At 46.2% G+C, this 22,675-nt stretch overlaps 1 non-coding gene across 1 annotated transcript; it reads left to right on the top strand.

The window, feature by feature from the left end:
- Nucleotides 1-5,215: 5,215 nt before the first annotated feature.
- On the top strand, nt 5,216-5,353 carry LOC114806823. The gene has a single exon (XR_003754881.1). It is a non-coding gene; the product is annotated as a small nucleolar RNA SNORA7 (small nucleolar RNA).
- Nucleotides 5,354-22,675: the final 17,322 nt, after the last annotated feature.

Below are 22,675 nucleotides of genomic sequence, written 5' to 3'. Positions count from 1 at the left end.
TAGTAGCTCTCGAACAAACGTATCATCTCATCCTCTCCTCCTACGCCTTCATCTGGGATGGTAAACAAATAAAGAAGGCCGTTTTTCTCTGTTACGACAGGAATCCCAACAACCCATTCCCAGACGAAATTCTTCCTTAAGTAGTAGTTTGGCCAATCCTAGGACAGCAGAATTGATGGCAGTAATAAGACTTTGGGGAAATCAACGTTGTTCGCAAATGATCTCGCATTTACAGATTTCTAAACACTTAATAATCAGATGCAAAATTACTTACCACCTGATTTCTCCAGCAACGAACCAAAAATGATAAATGAATACAAGCATTATGGTGGAATTCTGCCTGCCACACTGGGGTCTCTCAGAGAGATGAAGACACACGGTTTCTTCTCCTCCTCAATTGCCATAGAGTTGCACAGCACGGTACCTCCCCACTGAAATTATAGAGCCCCAAATCGGATCTTCCTATTACCCGCCCCGACTTCCCCACCCCAACCTGCTGCCACTGGGTGAGTCTCAACTTGTCATGAAATCCCTGTAAAGTTAATGTGTTCTGAATCAGTTCAACCTTATTGGGGGTAAGGAGTGAGGAGATGCAGTCGATAATACTTTAAGCTTACTTTCCCAGTAGAATCCATCTGCTTAAAAGTTGGAAATCGACATTTTTGATCTTGAACTCTTCAATCTCCTAATCAATATTTCTTCATCAAAATAAACACCCTTCTAAACTGATAGGTTATTGCAACCACATTTATCGTCAATTCTTTCAGTAATCTGTTTGGTTAATGATCCTGATTTAAAAATCATTACTGTTAACAACCACTGATATTTTACTTTGAACATTTCAACATTTAGAATTGCTTAAATAAAACACTTCGACCTCCCAAATGACAATAAAAGTTCTCATTACACAAATCTGCAGGATTTCCAGTCTACTGCGTTTTGATATATTATGGCCTACTTCGCCGTAGTCATTAGTGTAGTGTTAAGATCATCCTGGCTTGGGTTAGAAAATGGAATTGTTATGAGGGGATGTAATTATTCTGTCTCCAACTGCCCCTGCTGCAAACAGGCAAACCTTCTCTATTCCCTGCTTGTGCTGCTCTATGTTTCTCGATTGTGTAATAATAACTGTGGTGTATGTTAAGCGATTACTATGTGCTGGGCACTGTTCTAAGCGCTGGGGTGGATGCAAGCAAATTGGATTGGACACAGTCTCTGCCCCACATGTGGCTCGCAATCTTGAAGCAGCATGGCTTAGTGGAAAGAGCTCAGGCTTGGGAATCAGAGGTCGTGGGTTCTACTCCCTATTCTGCCACTTGGCTGTGTGACTTTGGGCAAGTCACTTAACTTCTCTGTGCCTCAATTACCTCATCTGTAAAATGGGGATGAAGACTGTGAGCCCCATGTGGGACAACCTGATTACCTTGTTATCTACCCCAGCGCTTAGAACAGTGAACAGTGCAATAGTAAGCGCTTAACAAATGTCATCATTATTATTAATCCCCCTTTCATAGATGAGGTAACTGAGGCCCAGAGAAGTGAAGTGACTTGTCCAAGGTCACACAGCTGACAAGTGGCAGAGGTTGGGATTAGAACCCAGGTCCTTCTGACTCCCAGGCCCGTGCTCTCACTTCACTAGGCCATGCTGCTTCTCGACTATATGACATGGTTTGTCCCCGAATGAATATCTCTTGGCTATTTCATCTACCCAAAGCTAAAGGAGATGCTAAAGATGGGGGTGACTTCCGGGCAACCAGTAAGGAGACTTTTTTCTTCTCCCTTGGGCACTCATTTTGAAACATTTTGCAGGGAGACCCATTTCTAACATTGAAAACAAAAGATCCCACTTCTATACCGCGCCCACTCACCAACTCGGTCACACCCTCGATCTCGTCATCTCCTACCGCTGCACTATCTCCTCCCTCACCAACTCTGAAATCCCTCTCTCTGACCATAACCTTCTCACCTGCCTCATCTCTCACACTCCCTCCCTCTGCAAATCTTCGCTACTGCCCCACAGAGACCTCCGCTCTCTCGATCCCATCCGTCTTTCCAATAGCATCTCTCCTCACCTTGCCGCGCTGTCCTTTCTTCCCACTCTCGATGATCAGGTCTCCGCTCTCAACTCCACCCTCTCTACTCATCTCGACTCTCTCGCCCCCCTTTCCCTCCGCCGCTCTCACTCCACTAACCCACAGCCCTGGATCACCTCCTCCGTCCGCCTCCTACGCTCCTATGCTCGAGCTGCTGAGCGCTGCTGGCGAAAGTCCAAGCACCAAGCCGACCTCACACACTTCAAATTTATCCTTTCCTGCCTTAACTCTGCCCTCTCCTCCGCCAGGCAAAGCTTCTTCTCCTCCCTCATCGACACCCATGCCCGTCACCCCCGCCGATTGTTCCGGACCTTTAACTCTCTCCTTAGGCCCCCTGTTCCTCCCCCTCCCCCATCTCTCACCCCCAATGATCTGGCCACCTATTTCCTCACGAAAATCAACACGATCAGGTCTGAGCTCCCCAAAGTCACCCCTCCGCCTCTCCCCTCCCCCCCACCAACCCTCTCCCCTACTTTCCCATCCTTCCCTGCAGTATCCTCAGAGGAGATCTCCTCCCTCCTCGCAAGTGCCACCCCCTCCACCTGCGCCTCGGACCCCATTCCCTCTCACCTTATTAAAACCATCGCCCCTGCCCTCCTACCTTCCTTAACTTCTATTTTTAACCACTCAATCTCCAAGGGCTCCTTCCCCTCTGCCTTCAAAGATGCCCACGTCTCCCCCATCCTAAAAAAACCCGCTCTCGACCCCACTTCCCCCTCCAGTTATCGCCCTATCTCCCTACTACCCTTCCTTTCCAAAATCCTAGAACGAGTCATCTACAATGGATGCTTAGAATTCCTTAACTCCCATTCTCTCCTAGACCCCCTCCAATCTGGCTTCCGTCCCCTCCACTCAACCGAGACTGCTCTCTCTAAGGTCACCCGTGACCTCCTTCTTGCCAAATCCAATGGCTCCTACTCTATTCTAATCCTCCTTGACCTCTCTGCTGCCTTTGACACTGTCGACCATCCCCTCCTCCTCCATACCTTATCTCACCTTGGCTTCATGGACTCTGTCCTCTCCTGGTTCTCCTCTTACCTCTCTGGCCGGTCATTCTCGGTCTCCTTCGCTGAAGCCTCCTCCCCCTCCCATCCTTTAACTGTTGGAGTTCCTCAAGGGTCAGTTCTTGGCCCTCTTCTGTTCTCCATTTACACTCACTCCCTGGGTGAACTCATTCGCTCTCACGGCTTTGACTACCATCTCTACGCAGATGACACGCAGATCTACATCTCCGCCCCGTCCTCTCCCCCTCCCTTTAGGCTCGCATCTCCTCCTGCCTCCAGGACGTCTCCACCTGGATGTCGGCCCACCACCTAAAACTCAACATGAGCAAGACTGAGCTCCTCATCTTCCCTCCCAAACCCGGTCCTCTCCCAGACTTCTCTATCACCGTGGATGACACGACCATCCTTCCCGTCTCTCAGGCCCGCAATCTCGGTGTCATCCTTGACTCGTCTCTCTCGTTCACCCCACACATCCTATCCGTTACCAAGACCTGCCGGTTTCACCTTTACAATATCGCCAAGATCCGCCCTTTCCTCTCCACCCAAACGGCTACCTTACTCTTACGGGCTCTCGTTATATCCCGGCTAGACTACTGTGTCAGCCTTCTCTCTGACCTCCCTTCCTCCTCTCTCACCCCGCTCCAGTCTATTCTTCACTCCGCTGCCCGGCTCATCTTCCTGCAGAAACGATCTGGGCATGTCACTCCCCTTCTTAAACAACTCCAGTGGTTGCCTATCAACCTCCGCTCCAAACCAAACTCCTCACTCTAGGCTTCAAGGCTCTCCGTCACCTTGCCCCTTCCTACCTCTCCTCCCTTCTCTCTTTCTACCGCCCACCCCGCACGCTCCGCTCCTCTGCTGCCCACCTCCTCACCGTCCCTCGGTCTCGCCTATCCCGCCGTCGACCCCTGGGTCACATCCTCCCGCGGTCCTGGAACGCCCTCCCTCCTCACCTCCGCCAAACTGATTCTCTTTCCCTCTTCAAAACCCTACTTAAAACTCACCTCCTCCAAGAGGCGTTCCCAGACTGAGCTCCTCTTCTCCCTCTACTCCCTCTGCCATCCCCCCTTTACCTCTCTGCAGCTTAACCCTCTTTTTCCCCTTTTCCCTCTGCTCCTCCACCTCTCCCTTGTCATCCCCACAGCACTGTACTCGTCCGCTCAACTGTATATATTTTCGTTACCCTATTTATTTTGTTAATGAATTGTACATTGCCTCGATTCTATTTAGTTGCCATTGTTTTTACGAGATGTTCTTCCCCTTGACGCTGTTTAGTGCCATTGTTCTTGTCTGTCCGTCTCCCCCGATTAGACTGTAAGCCCGTCAAACGGCAGGGACTGTCTCTATCTGTTGCCGACTTGTTCATCCCAAGCGCTTAGTACAGTGCTCTGCACATAGTAAGCGCTCAATAAATACTATTGAATGAATGAATGAATACATAACATCTGCAAATTCTTTATGCATTTCCTGTATTGTCCACAAAGAGATGCTGATCTTTAAAAAGTCTTTCATTTTTGAAGTTGACGCTACTGGCGATGAGATCCTTTCCATGCGTGTCAGTGGCTGAAAAGGCTAATGTCAGAATGCCACTTTTTTTTTAAAGTGGTATTTGTTAAGTGCTTCCTATGTACCAGGCACTGTACTATGTGCTGGGGTAGATACAAGCTAATCAGGTTGGACAGGGTGCCTGATCCACACAGCACTCACAGTCTTAATCCCCATTTAATAGATGAGGGAACTGAGGCCCAGGGAAGTGAAGTGACTTGCCCGAGGTCACACCAGATAAATGGCAGAGCCGGGAGTAGACCCAGGTCCTTCTGACTCCTAGGCCCGTGCTCTACCCATTTGGCCATGCTACTTCTCTAAAGGCCACACACACTTCCCACTGCGTGCATCCATAGTTCCCGGCCGCTGCACTGACGTGTGATATTGGCAATCACTGCCGTCCCACAAAACCTCTGCCCAAGAAGAGACACCCATCTCCTGACTGCCTTACATGACACCCACATGACTGTCTGCTACCGTGATCTCCCAACAGTCCTCCGCCACTTTGAAACTGTGTGAAACTGTGTTTCACTGTGTCTTTAAATTGGTGACTTTGCCCTCCTTACCCATTAAAGCCTCTTGGAGTCACACCTGGAGAGTTTCCAGTCCTCTACCAGTCTTGGCTAAGGGAGGGAGAGTCAAGCAGAGGCCTGTCCATTCCATTCCTAGCTTGGCCAGTGGCTAGCGAATGGAAGGCAATCTGCTACAAGTCAAAACTCACCCATGCTGGGCAGCAGTGGCATGGGAGAGAGTCGAGGGTGGAGACTCCAGTTTATTGCGAGGAAGGAGGCGATGGTAAACCACATCCATATTTTTGCCAAGAAAACTCTATGGATCCACTACCAGAACGATTCCAGATGGCGATGGGGTACTCTGGGAGAGATGTGTCCATGGCATCGCTATGGGTCGGAGACGACTCGACGGCATAAGACAAAACAAGACCTGGTAAAGCCCGTCAGTTCCTCAGTCCACAGCTGCCTATGCATCCTGTTGCCTTCCATCCTCCTCACAAGTCTGCCCTGTGGAGCTGGACTGCAGTGAGCACTGCCTCACTGCCCCTGTGTTGGCTGGGTTCCAGGATTTCTTTGTTGGTGGTTTTATCCTGCAATTTGATGTTAACGTTGGTCCAAGGGTAATACTGGTGAAACTGCTTCAGGAAATGGATGTCTAGGTCTCACAGCCACCCCACGCTTTCACAGACCAAACTCGGTCAATCTCCCAAAAGCCCCACTAGCATTCTGGTCCAAAGCCATAGTGGCCTTCACTAGATTGTAAACTCCTTGACGGTTGGGATCATATCTAACAATTCTAATCTATTGTACTCATTCATTCATTCATTCAATAGTATTTATTGAGTGCTTACTATGTGCAGAGCACTGTACTAAGTGCTTGGAATGTACAAATTGGTCACAGATAGAGACAGTCCCTGCCCTTTGATGGGTTTACAGTCTAATTGGGGGAGACGGACAGACAAGAACAATAGCAATAATACTCTCCTAAAGTCTTAGTAGAGTAAGCTCGTCCTCTAGACTGTGAGCTCGTTGGGGGCAGGGGATGTGTCTGTTTATTGTTATATTGCACTCACAAGCACTTAGTACAGTAAGCCCTTACACTCAGTAAATACGAATGAATTGAGTTGAATACAGTCCTCTGCGCACAGTAAGCACTCGAACTCCTAACATTTTAATCCAAGCTCTTTTCCTATCCCACCTTGATTACCGTGGCAGCATCCTTGCTGACCTCACTGCCTCCTGTCTCTTCCCGCTCCAGTCTATACTTCACTCTGCTGCTCGGAGCTTTTTTCCACCACAGCGCTCAGTCCAGATTTCCCCACTCCTCAAGAACCTCCAGTGGTTTCCCATCCACCTCTGCATCAGACAGAAAGTCCGATCACTAGCTTTATGGCACTCAATCACTTTGCCCCCTCCCACTTTGTCTCCCTGATTTCCTAACTTCAGCTCAGCCTGCACACTTCACTCCTCTAGTGCCAACCTGCGCACTGCACCTCAATCTCATCTATCTCGCCACTGACCTTTAGCCCATGTTCTGACTCTGGCCTGGAATGCCCACCCTCTTCATATGCAACAGACGATAACTGTCCCCACCTTCAAAGCCTTATTGAAAGCATATTTCCTCCAAGTGGCCTTCCATGATTAAGCCCTCACTCCCTCTTCTCCCTCTCCCTTCTGCATCACCCTTTCACTTGGATTTGTACCTTTTATCCACCCCTCCCTCATCCCCACAACACCTATGTACATCTCCCTAATTCATTTATTTCGATTAACGTCTCTCTCCCTCTCTAGATTGTAAGCTTGTTGTGGACAGGGAATGCGGCGTCTACCGACTCTGTTATTTCGTACTCTTCCAAAGGTTGGTACGATGTTCTGCATACAGTAAGTGCTCAATAAATAAAATCAGTCTGTTGATTGATTGAATAAATACCACTGATTTCATTTCTTATGGTATTTGTTAAGTGCTTTCTATGTCCCAGGTAATGTACTAAGCGCTGGGGTAGTTACAAGGTTGGACACAGTCCTTATCCCACATGGGACTCACAGTCTTAATCGCCATTTTTCAGATAGGGGAACTGAGGGCCAGAGAAGTGATGTGAATGACTTGCCCAAGATCACACAGCAGAGAAGTAGCAGAGCCGACATTAGAACCCAAGACCTGCTGCCTCTCAGGCCCATGCTCTGTCCACTAGGCCATGCTGCTTCTCCAGAATCAATGCAGAATTCATTCTGGATTCTGTTTTGTTTGTCTATCAGCGTGGCATTGCAGTGGACCTTTGGGAGACAGTAATCTAAACTCCCTTGGGGACCTCATCTAATTCTCACAGCTTCAACGATCAATTCTACGCAGATGACTCCTAAATTTACCTCTCTAATCCTGACCTCTCTCTTTCTCTACAGTCTCACATTTCCTCCCAGCCCCAGGACATGACAACATGGATGTACTGTTGATGCCTCGTGTTCAATTGGTCCAAACTTCAACTCGTCATCTTTTTTTTGATGGTATTTGTTAAGCACTTACTATGTGCCAGGTGCTGTTCTAAGTGCTGGTTGATAACCACCATCCTCTCTATCTCTCAAGCCTGCAGCCTTGGCATTACCCTAGTCTCTTCCTTCTCTTTCTAGCCACATTCAATCAATTCCCACCAGTTCTTCCTCCACAAGCTGTCCAGAATCCACCCCTTCCTCTCCATCCAAATGACCACCACTTGACATCTCCTTATTCGAGTACTGTAGCAGCCTCTTTGCTTACCTGCCTCCAGTCTCTCCCCCTTCTAGTCCTGAATGTAAAATATCTTTCTCTGCATTTCATAAAGCACTGCACCTCTGCCTGCCTCTTTGCTCATAATCAATCAATGATATTTATTGAGCACTTACTGTGTGCAGAGCATTGTACTAAGCATTTGGGAGAAGCTCATTCTCTAGACCGTCAGCTTGTTGGGGGCAGGAATGTGTCTACCAACTCTGTTATATTGTACTCTCCCAGGCGCTTAGTACTACTACTACTATTATTATTACTAAGAGCTGGGGTAGACATGAGATAATCAGGTTGGACACAGTCGATGTCCCACATGAGGCTCACAGTTTTAATCCCCATTTTACAGATGAGGGAACTGAGGCACAGAGAAGTGAAGTAACTAGCCCAAGGTCACACAGCAGACAAGCGGCGGAGAGGCATTAGAACCCATGCTGAGTTTTAGGGCATGGTCCAATTTACCACCATTTAATCTGTTATGTTTCATAAACCTGCTCCTTCTATTCAGCTAGAAAAAGTTGTGAAATAGGTCTTAGGTGCATAAGTCAATGTATTGATTTTAACAAAATCGAAGCATAAGCCGCAAGAAAAATACAATCAGTTCATTATTCTAGAAAGGCTAGAAAAACTAGCAGTTCTCTCTACAGAAAAAAAAACCACCCTCATTGATTGAATTTTTGGGTACCCAAAAGAAAAGATACACACAAATTTAGGCCCTGAATTAAATTAAGATGTGATATAGGGTGGAGGCACCGGGGATGGAAACGATGAAAAGAGAGAGGAAAAAAAGAAATTGATGGACGTCAAATTCATTTATGGTGAAGAGCGGTCTATCTGAAGAGCATCATGCTGAGACCAGCAGAGAGAGAAGGTAATTTGAGACAAGAGAATTTCCCCAGGAAGTCTATTGAACCTTCCCTGACTAATTATCTACCCCCTGAGTTGTATCAAGCCAACAGCTGCCTCTTGCACTTACGTATTCATTTATTTATACCCATGCTCAGCATCTGTGTATATGTGTATATTTTGATTGTGCATTCAATTAGCTTTTGTCAGTCAGTCAGTCGGATTTATTGAGTGCTTATTTTGTGCAGAATGCTATACCAATGGCTTTGGAGAATACAGTATAACAATAAACAGACACATTCCCTTCCCACAATGAGCTGCTGTCTGCCCTATTTGGAAATGTCTGTCCTGCCTCTCTCCTCTTCAGCCTTCCCACCATTAGAGCATAAGCTCATTGTGATTCAAGAAAATGTCTTGTGTTCCATCTTTCCAAATATTTAGTAGAATGCATTATACCCAATTAGGTGTCCAGTAAACACCATTAACACTACTACTGTTACTACCACTATGACTCTTGAGAAATTCAGAGACTGCATATTCTAAACTTTCTGGTTTGTCTAGTGACTTTGAACAGCTTGTGTACCCTCATCCCCCACTGGGTTGTAAGCAGGTTTCTTTGGAGGTATTTGTGAATCGTCTATGATGTACCAAAGCACTATACTGAGCACCAGTACAGTGCTAAGCTCTTAGTACAGTGTACACACTGTACTAAGTACACACTAAGTACTAGTACACACAGTAAGCGCTCAATAAATACGATTGAATGAATGAATGAATACCAGGTAACCAGATCAGACATTACCCCTGCCCCACATGGGGCTCAAAGTCTAAGTAGGAGGGAGACCATGTATTGAATTCCCATTTTAAAGATGAGGAAATAAGGCACGGAAAAGTGAAGTGACTTCCCCAAGATCACATGGCCGGCAAGCGGCAGATTCATCACAGTCCCTGTCCCACATGGGACTCACAGTCTAATGGGGAGGGAGAAAATGTTGCGATAGCTCACCGATGATCTCCTTCTCGACAACTCCAACAGTGTCTACTTCAACCTGATCCTCCTCGACCTCTCAGCTGCCCTTGACACTGTGGATCACCCCCTTCTCCTGGAAACATTACCCAACCTCGGTTTCACTGACTCCATCCGTCCTCTCCTGGTTCTCCTCCTATTTCCCGGGCTGCTTGTTCTCAGTCTCTTTTGCAGGTTCCTCCTCTGCCTCTAACTGTGGGGGTCCCTCAAGGCTCAGGTCTGGGTCCCCTTCTATTCTCTATCTACTCCCATCTCTTTGAAGATCTCATTCTCTCCTGCAGCTTCAACTAACATCTCTATGCGGATGATTCCCAAATCCATTTCCAAGACTGAGCCCCCTCCTTCTCTGCAGTCTCATATTTCCTCCTGCTCTTAGGACAGCTCTAGTTGGATGTCCCGCTTTTGCCTAAAACATAACAGGTCCAAAACAGAACTCCTTATCTTCCCACCCAACCCCACTCCTCCCCCTGAATTTCCTGTCACTGTAAAGAGCACCAGCATCCTCCCTGTTCCACAATTCCACAACCTTGGCATTATCTTCGTTGCATCTCTCTCATTCAGCCCACATAGTTAATCTGTCACCAAATGCTGTTGGTTCAGCCCTCACAACATCAGTAAAATCTGTCCTTTCCTCTCCATCCAAAATGCTATCATGTTAATCCAAGCACTTATTCATTCATTCATTCAATCGCATTTATTGAGCACTTACTGGGTGCAGAGCACTTAACCTATATTGCCTTGATTACTGCATCAGCCTCCTTGCTGACCTCCCTGACTCCTGTCTCTGCCCACTTAAGTCCATATTTCACTCTGCTCCCTGGATCATTTTTCTACAAAACCATTCAGTCCATGTTTCCCCCCTCCTCAAAAACCTCCAGTGGTTGCCCATCCACCTCAACATCGAAAAGAAACTCATTACTGTCGGTTTTAAAGCACTCAATCAGCCTGCCCCCTCCTACTTTACCTTCCTGATTTCCTACTACTCAGCCTACAGACTTCACTCCTCTAATGCCAACCTACTTTCCCTATACCGTGATCTCGTCTATCTCGCCACCAACCCCTCGCCCACATCCTGCCCCTGGTCTGGAACTCCCTCCTTCTTCACATCTGACAGACCATCACTCTTCCTACCCTCAAAACCTTTTTAAAAGAGGATCTCCTCCAAGAGACCTTCCTTGACTAAGCCCTTGTTTCCTCTGTCATCCTGGCACTTGAACCTATATCCTTTATTCACCCCTGCCTCAGCCCCCAGGCACTTATATACATATCCATAATGTATTTATTTATACTCGCATCTGTCACCCCCTCTAGAGTGTAAGATCACTGTGGGCAGGGAATGTATTTGCCAACTCTGTTATACTGTACTCTCCCAAGTGCTTAGTAAGTGCTCTGTACACAGTAAGTGCACAATAAATACAATCGACTGATAGTCTCGGGGCCACTTAACTTGATCAGAAAGCCATTGGCAACAGCTATTCACAATTTTGGAAAGTTACAACTACACGCAACCAGTAGAGAATTGTCTTCTGAAGGTCTTTGCTTCTACATCAATTTCAACCTGATATGCAAATATCTTCCAGTCGTTGATTTCTCCTCAAGACAGGGAATTATGGATTCTTTCCATTTATAAATGATGTTGGTGATGGATAATTGAGAATCAAGCACAAGCCCATTTCATCAACTACAGCACAAAGCGTGTTTTTGTTGTCGGCAAATTAAAAAAGCAGTGGGAGAGAAAAAATTAAAACAAATAGAAAGCATCACTGAAAGAACTAAAAGGTTTTAAATTTTGATGCTAGCTGCAAGGTTGTGCTCTGACTGTTTTATACAGATAAATAGGTAGAAATTAATAGAATAAAGAACATATTGAGGCTAAATTGGAAAAAGAAATAGTAATGAATCTTGGAAAGTGTGCAGATGGGAACATTTAAAAAAAAATTTCAGGCAGTGAGAAACCCCTGAAATGGTACAGCCACCCAGGCTAGAATTGCTACGGCGATCAGATTGGGGTTTATTTTAGGACCAGGTTTCCATGTTTGGTATAAAAACAGTATAAATCAATCTAAAATTTCAAAATACAGAGTACTTTCTGTATGCAGAGTGCCATACTAGCCACATGATGTACATTGGCTTTGGTGTTACGACAGGCCCAAAACAGAAAACTCCACCAGATTATCAGTCTTCACCTCCCATTGCTGTTTCTGGATCATCTCCCCTCCATCTGTCAGAATCATATCATCATCACTGGTATTTATTGAGCGCTTACTGTGGGTGCAGAGTGTTGTACTTTGTGCTTGGGAGAGATGAAGGTTTGCCTAGTGGATAGAGCCCAGGCCTGAGAGTCAGAAGGTCATGGGTTCTAATCCCGGCTCTGCCACTTGTCTGCAGTGTGACCTTGGGTGCATCGCTTCACTCTAATGTGCCTCAGTTTCTTCATCTGCAAAATTGGGATTCAATCCCCATTGTCCCTCCTGCTAAGACTCTAAGCCTCTCGTGGGACAGGGACTGTGTTCAACCTGATGATCTACCATAGTGCTTAGTACAGTGCTTGGCACATAGTGATTGCTTAGCAAATACCATCATCATCCTCATCTGATTGATCAGGATTATTTGGATGCCCATTCAAAATCGTACCCCCTGCACTGAATCTCAATCAATCAATCAATCAGTAGTCTTTACTGGGCCCTCTACCATGTGCACAGTACTATTCAAAGGACTTGGGAAAATACAATAGTGCTGCTGGAAGTCTTGGTCCCTACTTTCAAGGATCTTACAATCCAGCCGGGGAGATGGATAGCAAAATGCAAATAGGAGATAAAAGGGAATGAAAAAATGGATAGGTGGATAAATCAGAGCCTCCATCTTCACAATCCTGGAAACCTCCTTATTCCCCCACTTCCATAAAGCACTAACACCAGTGATCCTCCCAGCTCCACCCCTGCCACACCCCACATCCAGTTTAGACTCACACGGGTTCTCGTTGTTACCAGACTCAGCACCAACTCTGAATTACCACTCTCTGACAGTAACGTTCTAGCTCACATACTCTGGCCTCACTTTACATCCTCTCCACCCTCTCGTGAGTTACTCTGCCTGTCCTGAACTCCCTATTGACTTTCCCTCTCGACTGTAAGCTCGTGATCGGCAGGGAAAGGGTCCGCTAATTCTCTTGCATCATACTGTCCCAAGCGCTTAGTACAGTGTTCTGCACATAGTAAGTTCTCAATAAGCATGAGAAGCAGCATGGCGTAGTGGATAGAGCACGGGCCTGGGAATCAGAAGGTCATGGGTCTTAATTCCGGTTCCACCACTTGTCTGCTGCGTGACTTTAGGCAAGTCACTTCACTTGTCTGGGCCTCAGTTTCCTCATCTGCAAAATGGGGAGTAAAAGTGTGAGCCTCATGTGGGACAAGAACCGTGCCCAACCTGATTAGCTTATATCTATCCCAGTGCTTAGAATAGTGTTTGACACATAGTAAGTGCTTAACGAGTACCGTGAGTATTGTCGTTATTAATCATTATAGTTATTAATCATTATTTGCAGAAATACAGGTACAAGGCCGACCTCGGCCCGTCAAATCAACCCTCCGCTGCAGCAACTCCACTCTTTCATCTCCTCAGCAATCCTACTACTCTGAGTTCCAACCCCACAGTTCATTCAATCGTATTTATTGAGCGCTTACTGTATGCAGAGCACTGTACTAAAGGCTTAGAATGTACAATTTGGCAACAGATAGAGACAATCCCTGCCCAACAACGGGCTCACAGTGCCCACCTTCAAGTGGGCAGCACCCCATCTCCTCTCCCTAGCTCTATAAGCCCTGCTGACTTTGTTACTTCCTCTGAGGGGAAGACAGAGGACATTGAAGATAAACTTCCTAAAGGCCATGCTTTCCTCCACTGGGCTCTCCTGCTCTCACCTAAACTTTCTCCTCCTTCTCAGATGTCTCTCAGGAGTAAGTTCCCACCCCCTCTTAAAATATCACACTCTATCCATGTCATCATCCTTGTCAGTAATATTTATTGAGCACTTGTGTGCCAAGATTGTGAGCCTGTTGTTGGGCAGGGATTGTCTCTATCTGTTGCTGAATTTTACATTCCAAGTGCTCGGTACAGTGCTCTGCACTTACTAAGCACTCAATAAATACGATTGAATGAATGAATAATATCTCGGGAGAATATAATATGGCAGAGGTGGTAGACACGTTTCTCATGTCATGTGCCAAGCATTCAAATCACTGTTGCTTAGTTTTCTTTTTATCGATTGTAATCAATTGATCAATGGTATTTATTGAGCACTTAGTGTGTGCAGAGCACTATAATAATAATAATGGTGGTATTTGTTAAGCACTTACTATGTGCAAAGCACTCTTCTAACTGCAGGGGGAAACAAGGTGAACAGATTGTCCCACATGAGGCTCACAGTTTTTAATCCCCATTTTACAGATGAGGTAACTGAGGTACAGAGATGTTAAGTGACTTGCCCAAAGTCACACAGCTGGCAAGCTGCAGAGCTGGGATTCAAACCCATGACCTTTGACTCCCAAGCCCAGGCTCTTTCCACTGAGAAGCAGCATGGAATAGTGGTTAAAGTGCAGGCCTGGAAGTCAGAAGGTCATGGATTCTAAACCCAGCTCCGCCACCTGTCTGCTGTGTGGCCTTGGGCAAGTCACTTCACTTCTCTGTGCCTCAGTTACCTCTTCAGCAAAATGGGGATTGACACTGTGAGCCCCACATGGGATAGGGACTGTGACCAACTCGATTTGCTTGTATCCGGCCCAGAGCTTAGGACAGTACCTGGCACATAGTAAACTCTTAGCAAATCCCATAATTATTAGTATCATTACAATATAACGGAGCTGCTGCACAGTTTTCATGGCCACGACAAGCTTATAGTTTAGGGAGGACTAGGTTGTAGTTGTGCATTTATTCTGGTTCCTATTGTATGAATGTGATTTAGGTCTGCCTTTCGCAATCTAGGTCTGACTTTCTCCCTCACTAGACTGTAAGGTTCTTGCAGGCAGAGTTAATACCTTTTACTTTTAGTGTATCCAGAGCCTACTGCAGGGCTCTGAATAGGCTATTAATTGATACCGATGATGATAATGTTGAAGAAGAGCTCTCTCTCTCTCTCTCTCTTTCTCCCCGCCCCCCACCCATCATCTCTCATGAAATACTACTAGTTAAAAACCAGGTCTGAATGAGATAATAATAATAATAATGTTGGTATTTGTTAAGCGCTTACTATGTGCAGAGCACTGTTCTAAGCGCTGGGGTAGATACAGGGTAATACAGGGTAATCAGGTTATCAGGTTGTCTCACATGAGGGTCACAATCTTCATCCCCATTTTACAGATGAGGTAACTGAGGCCCAGAGAAGTTAAGTGACTTGCCCACAGTCACACAGCTGACAAGTGGCAGAGCCGGGAATCGAACCCATGATCTCTGACTCTCAAGCCCGGGCTCTTTCCTCTGAGCCACGCTGCTAACAACCTAGATAATTCAGGCCTACTTGGGCCTTAGTTCATCTGGATATTTCAGGCCAAAGTGCTTTTTGACACACAATATACTGATAATTGAAGTCAAAGTATATTTTTGGGCCTCCACAGTTTAGACCTGGATAAGAATCATATTTACTTTTCTCTCAGGCAGAGTTTCTGTGAAATGAGCCTTTATTTATGACCTGGATAGGAATGTGTCTGAGTCATTTCTGTGCTGCCTAATTTATGTCGTAAACTCATTAGTACTCCATTTGCTGGGTCTCATCTAGACTGAAAACTCATTATGGGCAGGAAATGTGTCTGCTACCTCTGTTGTATCATACTCTCCCTAGAGTTTAGTACAGTGCTCTGCACATAGTAAGTGCTCAATACGTACCACTGATTGACTGACTTATCTGCAGAACAATTTCTAGATTAGGAGATGGGCACATTGAGAAGATGCCCTGTCTATAGCCATTCGACTATTTGAGTTTAGTCCTACTATTCCAATATGTGTTTTAGTTTAATTTGTTATGAAAGTACACCTGCTCTTGCCAAAGTGAGAAAGAAGTCTTCGGAGACTGAGTGAATCAGCCTAAATGTCCTTTGAACAAACCACCAGACTCTTCCAAAAGATGACAAGCGCAATCCTGTCCCAAATGAAATCTGTTAAAACAGCTCAAAGGCCTTTTGACTAACTCTTGTTCCACCATCACAATGATGAGATTTATTATGACCCCTTATGCATGTGCTGTTCATAGAAACAGGGGTATTATGCTAACCAGAAACCTGTAACAAGAAGAAAAAAAAAGACCATTTAAATGCAAATCCTCTAATCCAAGGGATTCACAGTCTAAATAGAAAGTAGGTCTTCAGGGTGACTCATGGAGTTAGCAATATAAGGTCATTCTTTAGGGATTACTTATTTCAGGAAATCTAATAACCTTCCTTATTATGTGAGATACACTGTCACATTTCCTCCTTGCCATTTCCCCCAAGCTTTTAACGGCTCTCGTTTTTCAGAAACGGTTGCTCTCCTTGTTGTGAAAAGTTTCAGGAGATCTTCAAGTTATAAATCAGGTTCCAAAAAGAGAAACGTTCTCAAGGTGGTATTAAATTGTCTCTATTGGTTGTCTGTATTAGTCTCTAGTCACAACCCCTGGAGGAGTGAAGAAGAGAAGGATGTTTAAAGAGACAGAACTGGGGATATTTGTTTGGGCCATAATCCATCATAGGAACGTTTCTACAGATGTACTAGCTTGAGTTGTCTTTTCACAAATCATGTGGAATGCGCCTTTCTCTTTCCGATATCCTGCAGGCAGGGTAAACTATTTGAAAGAAATGTTTATGTTGTCTGACTGCAAACAGAGGAAGTCAAGACACAGTGTGATGGTCTAAAACCACAAGCTTGACCGGGGCACTGGGATCTGAATAAGATCCTGGTGGGCAGAGAACGCTGCTTAGTTCAGGGAACTGCCCGCAGTGGTTGCTCAAAAGATACCAGTGCTACTACTGTTACTAGGAGCCGACCAATCAATCAGTAATTCAGTCAGGGAAAATAAAGAATTCCTATCCCCTCGGTCAGATCGATGCGAAGCACGGACAATCTGGGGGAAGCTCGACTGGACCAAGAAAGGAATGATCCTTTTCGAGCAGAACCATCTCAAGGATAGAGAGAAAATTGTACTTTCCTGCTGAATTATACTTTTCAAGCGCTTAGTACAGTGCTCCACACACAGTAAGCACTCAATAAATACAAGTGAATGAATGAATAGAGGCCGGGCCTAGGAGTCACTTACCTGCTGTGGGAACTGAGGCAAGTCACTTCATTTCTCTGTGCCTCAGTTCCTCATCTGGAAAATGGGGATTAAGATCGTGAGCCCCATGTGGGACATGTATTGTGTCCAACCTGATTAGCTTGTATCTACCCCAGCGCTTAGTATAATGCCTGGCACATAGTAAGCACTTAACAAATACCATTAAAACAAACCACAAACAAGGAGGCAAAGTGAAAACGGTGCTAAAAACCAGAAACAGGACATCACAACAAAGAATGACCTCTGCCTGTTCCCAGTGAGGGAGGGACTGTGTTTCCCACGTTGGCATTGTCCATCAATCAGTAGCATCTATTGAGTGTCCACTGTGTGCAGGGCACCGTACTAACCGTTTGGGAGAATACAATAGAATTGGTCCATGTGATCCCTGCCCTCCGAGGAGCTAACAATGATTTCAGGCACCCACTTGCCTACAGGAGAAATTCACTGTCAGCAGCATCTTCTTCAAGCAATGGGGACCAGCTTTGTGTGTTTGTGGATGTGCCTGTGTAGGCGTGTTGTGTGTTCGTGTGTAGATGCCTTCCTAATTGCCACTCATACCCTTCACACACTTCAGCTGGGTGGAGAAAGAGCTCCTTAGCTGTTTCCATTTCTTTCCCCCCTTGGATGGCCATTGTGGCGATCCTTCGGGAGAATTCTTGGACCTATTGCTATTTTTTGTGTTGACAACTCTCTGAGGTAACAAATCCGAGAGTCTGTATCACCCACTGTGAAACTGATGTTTAATTCCGGTTGCCTTGGCACTTACCACCCAGGGATCATGTCTACCAACTCTATCGTACTCTCTCAAGTGTTCAGCGCGGTGCTTGATGCAGAGGAAGTGTTCAAGTGTTGGCTTCAAAGCTCTCTATCACCTTGCCCCCTCCTACCTCACCTCCCTTCTCTCTTTCTACTGCCCACCCCGCACGCTTCGCTCCTCTGCCGCTCACCTCCTCACTGTCCCCTGTTCATGTCTATCCCGCCGTTGACCCCTGGCCATGTCCTACCGCTGACCTGGAATGCCCTCCCTCCTCACCTCCGCAAAACTAACTCTCTTCCCTTCTTCAAAGCCCTACTGAGAGCTCACCTCCTCCAGGAGGCCTTCCCAGACTTAGCACCCCTTTCCCTCTGCTTCCTCTCTCCTTCCCTCCCCCCCACCCTCTGCTCTTCCCCCTTCCCCTCCCCTCAGCACTGTGCTCATTTGTATATATTATTTATTACCTTATTTTGTCAATAAGGTGTATATCTCCTTGATTCTATTTATCTTGATGATGTCTTGTTTTTGTTTTGTTCTGTTTTGCTTTGCTGTCTGTCTCCCCTGTTTAGACTGTGAGCCCGTCATTGGGCAGGGATTGTCTCTGTCTGTTGTCAAATTGTACATTCCAAGCACTTAGTACAGTGCTCTACACATAGTAAGCGCTCAATAAATACTATTGAATGAATAAAGACCATCCATCGATTGAATGATGGGTTGAAGGTGCCCCTTCGTCCTGATAAGGTGGGATCTGGTGAAGAGTAGTTTCATTCTACCCATCCCCACCCTTTAGGATTTTGTCAACTTAGGTCTTGTTCCTCCCCAGCCTTCTCCTTTCTAGGCTGAAGCGGCACTCTTTCTGGACTCTTTTTGTACAGAAGGCTGCTCTGCCGACTAACCATCCCGTGTTGCCCCTCCCAGAATGGGCCAGTGGGGAGGAGCCAGTGTTTTCCAGAATGGAAAATCGAGGCTTTCCCTCTAGCTTTTCATCCCTGTTCCAACGATGCCTGGTCTATGCTTTGGCTTTCTGGCGGTCCTCCTGTTGGCAGCTGGCTCGGACACATCCTGGAAAATCAGTAGGGTTCCTGGGGGCTGGTTGGGCTAAATTTTGAGGCAGCCTGCCTCTCTGCGTGGTAGGAGTAGCTTGGGGATTGAGTTGCTCATTTTCCCTGAATGTGCCCTTGGCTCTGAGTGGGAAGTCAGTGCTGACTGGGACACATATGTTCCTTTTGCCTGTTGAAGGCACCGATGATCCATTTTGTTCACTGTATTGTCCCCTCAGGGACAGACAATTATTGAGAAATAGATTAGAACTCTTCTGGAAAACTGAATAATTACCCTTAAATAACCCCTGCCTCTTTTTAAAAGGTGGGAACACTGGCTGGTCATTTTGAGTCTCTGTGCCCCCTGGGAATAACTGGGTCACTGAGGGGGTGACTCAACCTGGAATTCACTCAGGTGAAAAGTGACAAAGGGAGAGAACGTCTTGAGGTGGAGAGGCGGGGGAGGCCAATCCCCCAAGTAGCATTCGCTTTTGCTGGTACGTGGCCTCCCCCAAACTAAAAGCTCAAGAGAAATGGAGAATTTGGAGGTTCTTTGCTTACAGATGGTGTATATTTTTTTTTTAGCTACATCCCGAACAAATCAGTCAGTCGATCAGTAGTATTTATCGAGCAGCTACCTTGCGCAAAGCACCACAGAAAACACTGGGCAGTGTACGATAGAGTTACAAAACATGATTCCCTTCCCTCAAGGAACTTGCTATCTTACATGGGAGACAGACACTAAGCAACAGAGTTGAAAGATCAGCAAGTAAGTGCCATGGAGGGGTGAGTACCCAAATTGTTTGGTGATGTGGAAGTGCCGAAATGGTAGTTGTTGGGGGAAAATAGTGAGGGAGACAGAAATAGCCTAGGAGCTGAGTGGTTAGAGCATGGGTCTGGGAATCAGAAGGACCTGGGCTCTGTCACATCTGCTCGGTGATCTTGGGCAAATCACTTCACTTCTCTGTGCCTCAATGTCCTCATTTGTAAAATGGGGATTAAGACTGTGAGCCCTATGTGGGACGGACTAAATCCAACCTGATTAGCTTACATCTACCCTAGATGTTAGAACAGTGCCTGGGGCATAGTAAGCGCTTAATGAGTACCATGATAAAACCCCAAATAAAACAAAACAAAAAAACACAGCACAACACAACAAACAAATAAACCCTAAGGGCTTAAGTGGCACAGAGGTGCCAGAGCGACAGGTGGGAGAAAGAGAATGAGGAGATGAGAGATTAATAAGTGAAGCCCTCCTGGAGGAGAAGAGATTTTAGAAGGGCCTAGAAGATGAGGAGAGAAGTGGCCTAGCGCATGTGACCTGAGAGGGACTTCCTGACAATAAACGCTTAGTAGGCAGGGAACGTGTCCACCGACTCTATTGTACTGTACTCTCCCAAACAGCTAATCCAGTGCTCTGCATGCAGTGAGTGCCTGACAAATATGACAGAGGGAGAGATGGAAATGAGGCACAGACAGTTGGTTAGCTTGAGGGGAAGGAATAGTGCAAGCAAGGATGTAGTGGGAGAAGGATGTAGTTAATGAGGAAGGGGAGAACTGACTGAGTGCTTTAAAACCAGAGGCCAGGAGTTTCAGCATGATGAGAAGAGGGCAGGCAACCATTGGAAGTTTTTGAGGCAAGAGGAGACGTGTACAGAATGATGTTTTAGAAAAATTGGCCAGGCAGTGGAGTGAAGTAAGGACCAGAGTGGGGAGAGACTGGAGGCAGAGAGGTCTGTGAGGAGGCTGAGGTAGTAGTCAGGTCAGGAAACCACGAGCGCCGGGATCGGTGTGGTGGGCCGTTTGGATTAAGCACTTAGTTCAGGGCTCAAGGCTCTGCACACAATAAGTGCTCAATAAATAAGATTGAATGAATGAATGAACGAATGAATGAATGAATGAATGGAGAGGGAGGGGTGGATCCCAGAAATATTGTGAGAAAAAAAACCTGACCCATCTGTGTCAGAGTGTGGAGTTTAGGAGAGAGAGAAAAAGAGAAAGAGAGAGAGAAATAGAAAAGTTAAAGGTAGTGTCAAGGTTGCAGGCCTCAGAAACGGGAAGTATAGTGGGAAGGTTATGGGGAGGGGAGGATTTAATAATAATAATAATAATAATGATGGTATTTGTTAAGTGCTTACTACGTGCTGAGCACTGTTCTAAGCTCTGGGGTAGATACAAGGAAGTCAGGTTGTCCAACGTGGGGCTCACAGGGAAGAAGTGTGGCTTAGTGGAATGAGCATGGTCTTGGGAGTCAGAGGTAGTGGGGATTAAGACTGTGAGCCCCACGTGGGACAACCTGATCACCTTGTACCCCCCCCCCAGCGCTTAGAACAGTGCTTGGCACATAGTAAGCACTTAAATGCCATCATTATTATTATTAATCCCATTTTACAGATGAGGTAACTGAAGCACAGAGAAGTTAAGTGACTTGCCCAAGGTCACATAGCTGAAAGTGGTGGAGCCTGGATTAGAACCCACGACCTCTGACTCCCAAGCCCGTGATCTTTCCACTAAACCATGTTGCTTCTCCAATTTGAAAGGGAAGAGGAAGGGGTTGAGGATTGGATGGTTCCACGATGGGGTGACACCCTTTGTCTACTGTATTGTACTCTCCAAAGTGCTTAGTACAGTGCTTTGAACATAGTAAGTGCTTAATAAATACCACTGAGTGATTGAGGGAACCACTGAAGAAAAATCCTTCAAGATGATATTACAGTCACACTCTTTTTAATGTCTATTGGAGAATCTGTCTCAGATTGAATTACTAGATCACCTGATCAGGTGGTGGTGCCTGGGAAAAGGGAAGCAGGACTTTTCATGAATCATTTAATTGTATTTATTCAGCACTTGCTATGTGCAGAGCACTATACTACGCACTTGGGAGAGCATGATACAACAGAATTCGCAGAAATGCTCCCTACCCACGACACACTTCCAGTCTGGAGGGGGAGACAATCTGTGGAAGAAGGAACCCAGGCTGACCATGGGGGCACACACCTGAAGCACGTGTGGGTGACCCCGGACCTGACCCCTACATTCGGTGTTCTCCCAGCAGCTCCTGGGATGGTTCGAGGTCCGCATCCCTGCTCATCGGCCGCCGGGCTGTGTGGGAGAATGGAGATGTGCCCTCGTGCAAGGGGAGTGGGGGGCATCAAGAAGCAGCATAGCTTAGCAGAACGATCCCGGGCTTGGGAGTCAGAGGACGTGGATTCTAGTCCTGCCTCCACCACTTGTCTGCTGAGTGACCTTGAATAAGCCACTTTACTTGTCTGTGCCCCAGTTACCTCATCTGTAAAATGAGGATTAAGACTGTGAGCCCCACGTGGGATAACCTGCTTACCTTGCATCTACCCCAGCCCTTAGAACAGTTGTTGGCACATAGGAAGTGGTTAAGAAATACCATCGTTATTATCATTATTATTTCCCTCCCCTCAAAGAAGGTAAGTGTTGCCAACCATTCATTCATTCATTCAATAGTATTTATTGAGCGCTTACTATGTGCAGAGCACTGTACTAAGTGCTTGGAATGTACAAATCGGTAACAGATAGAGATAGCCCCTGCCCTTCGACAGGCTTACAGTCTAATCGGGGGAGACGGACAGACAAGAACAATAGCAATAAAACCAAAGCCACTCTCCACTAACTCCTCGGGATGGTTCGTCAAAGCCCCAGTGGGGAAAGCAGGAAAGTCCCTGCAAGAAGTTTCATGTTTGTTTTCTTTTCATTTTGAAATGAATAAAAAATGATTTCCCTGGGGCCAGCCTTGTTCCTGCCTGAGGTCTGTCTCCTGACTTGTCAGACC

Source organism: Ornithorhynchus anatinus, chromosome X1 (genome assembly GCF_004115215.2).
Source record: "Ornithorhynchus anatinus isolate Pmale09 chromosome X1, mOrnAna1.pri.v4, whole genome shotgun sequence".
Classification (NCBI taxonomy): Eukaryota; Metazoa; Chordata; class Mammalia; order Monotremata; family Ornithorhynchidae; genus Ornithorhynchus; species Ornithorhynchus anatinus.
Note: the sequence above shows the minus strand (reverse complement) of the source record. Positions and strands in the feature narration are given on the sequence as shown.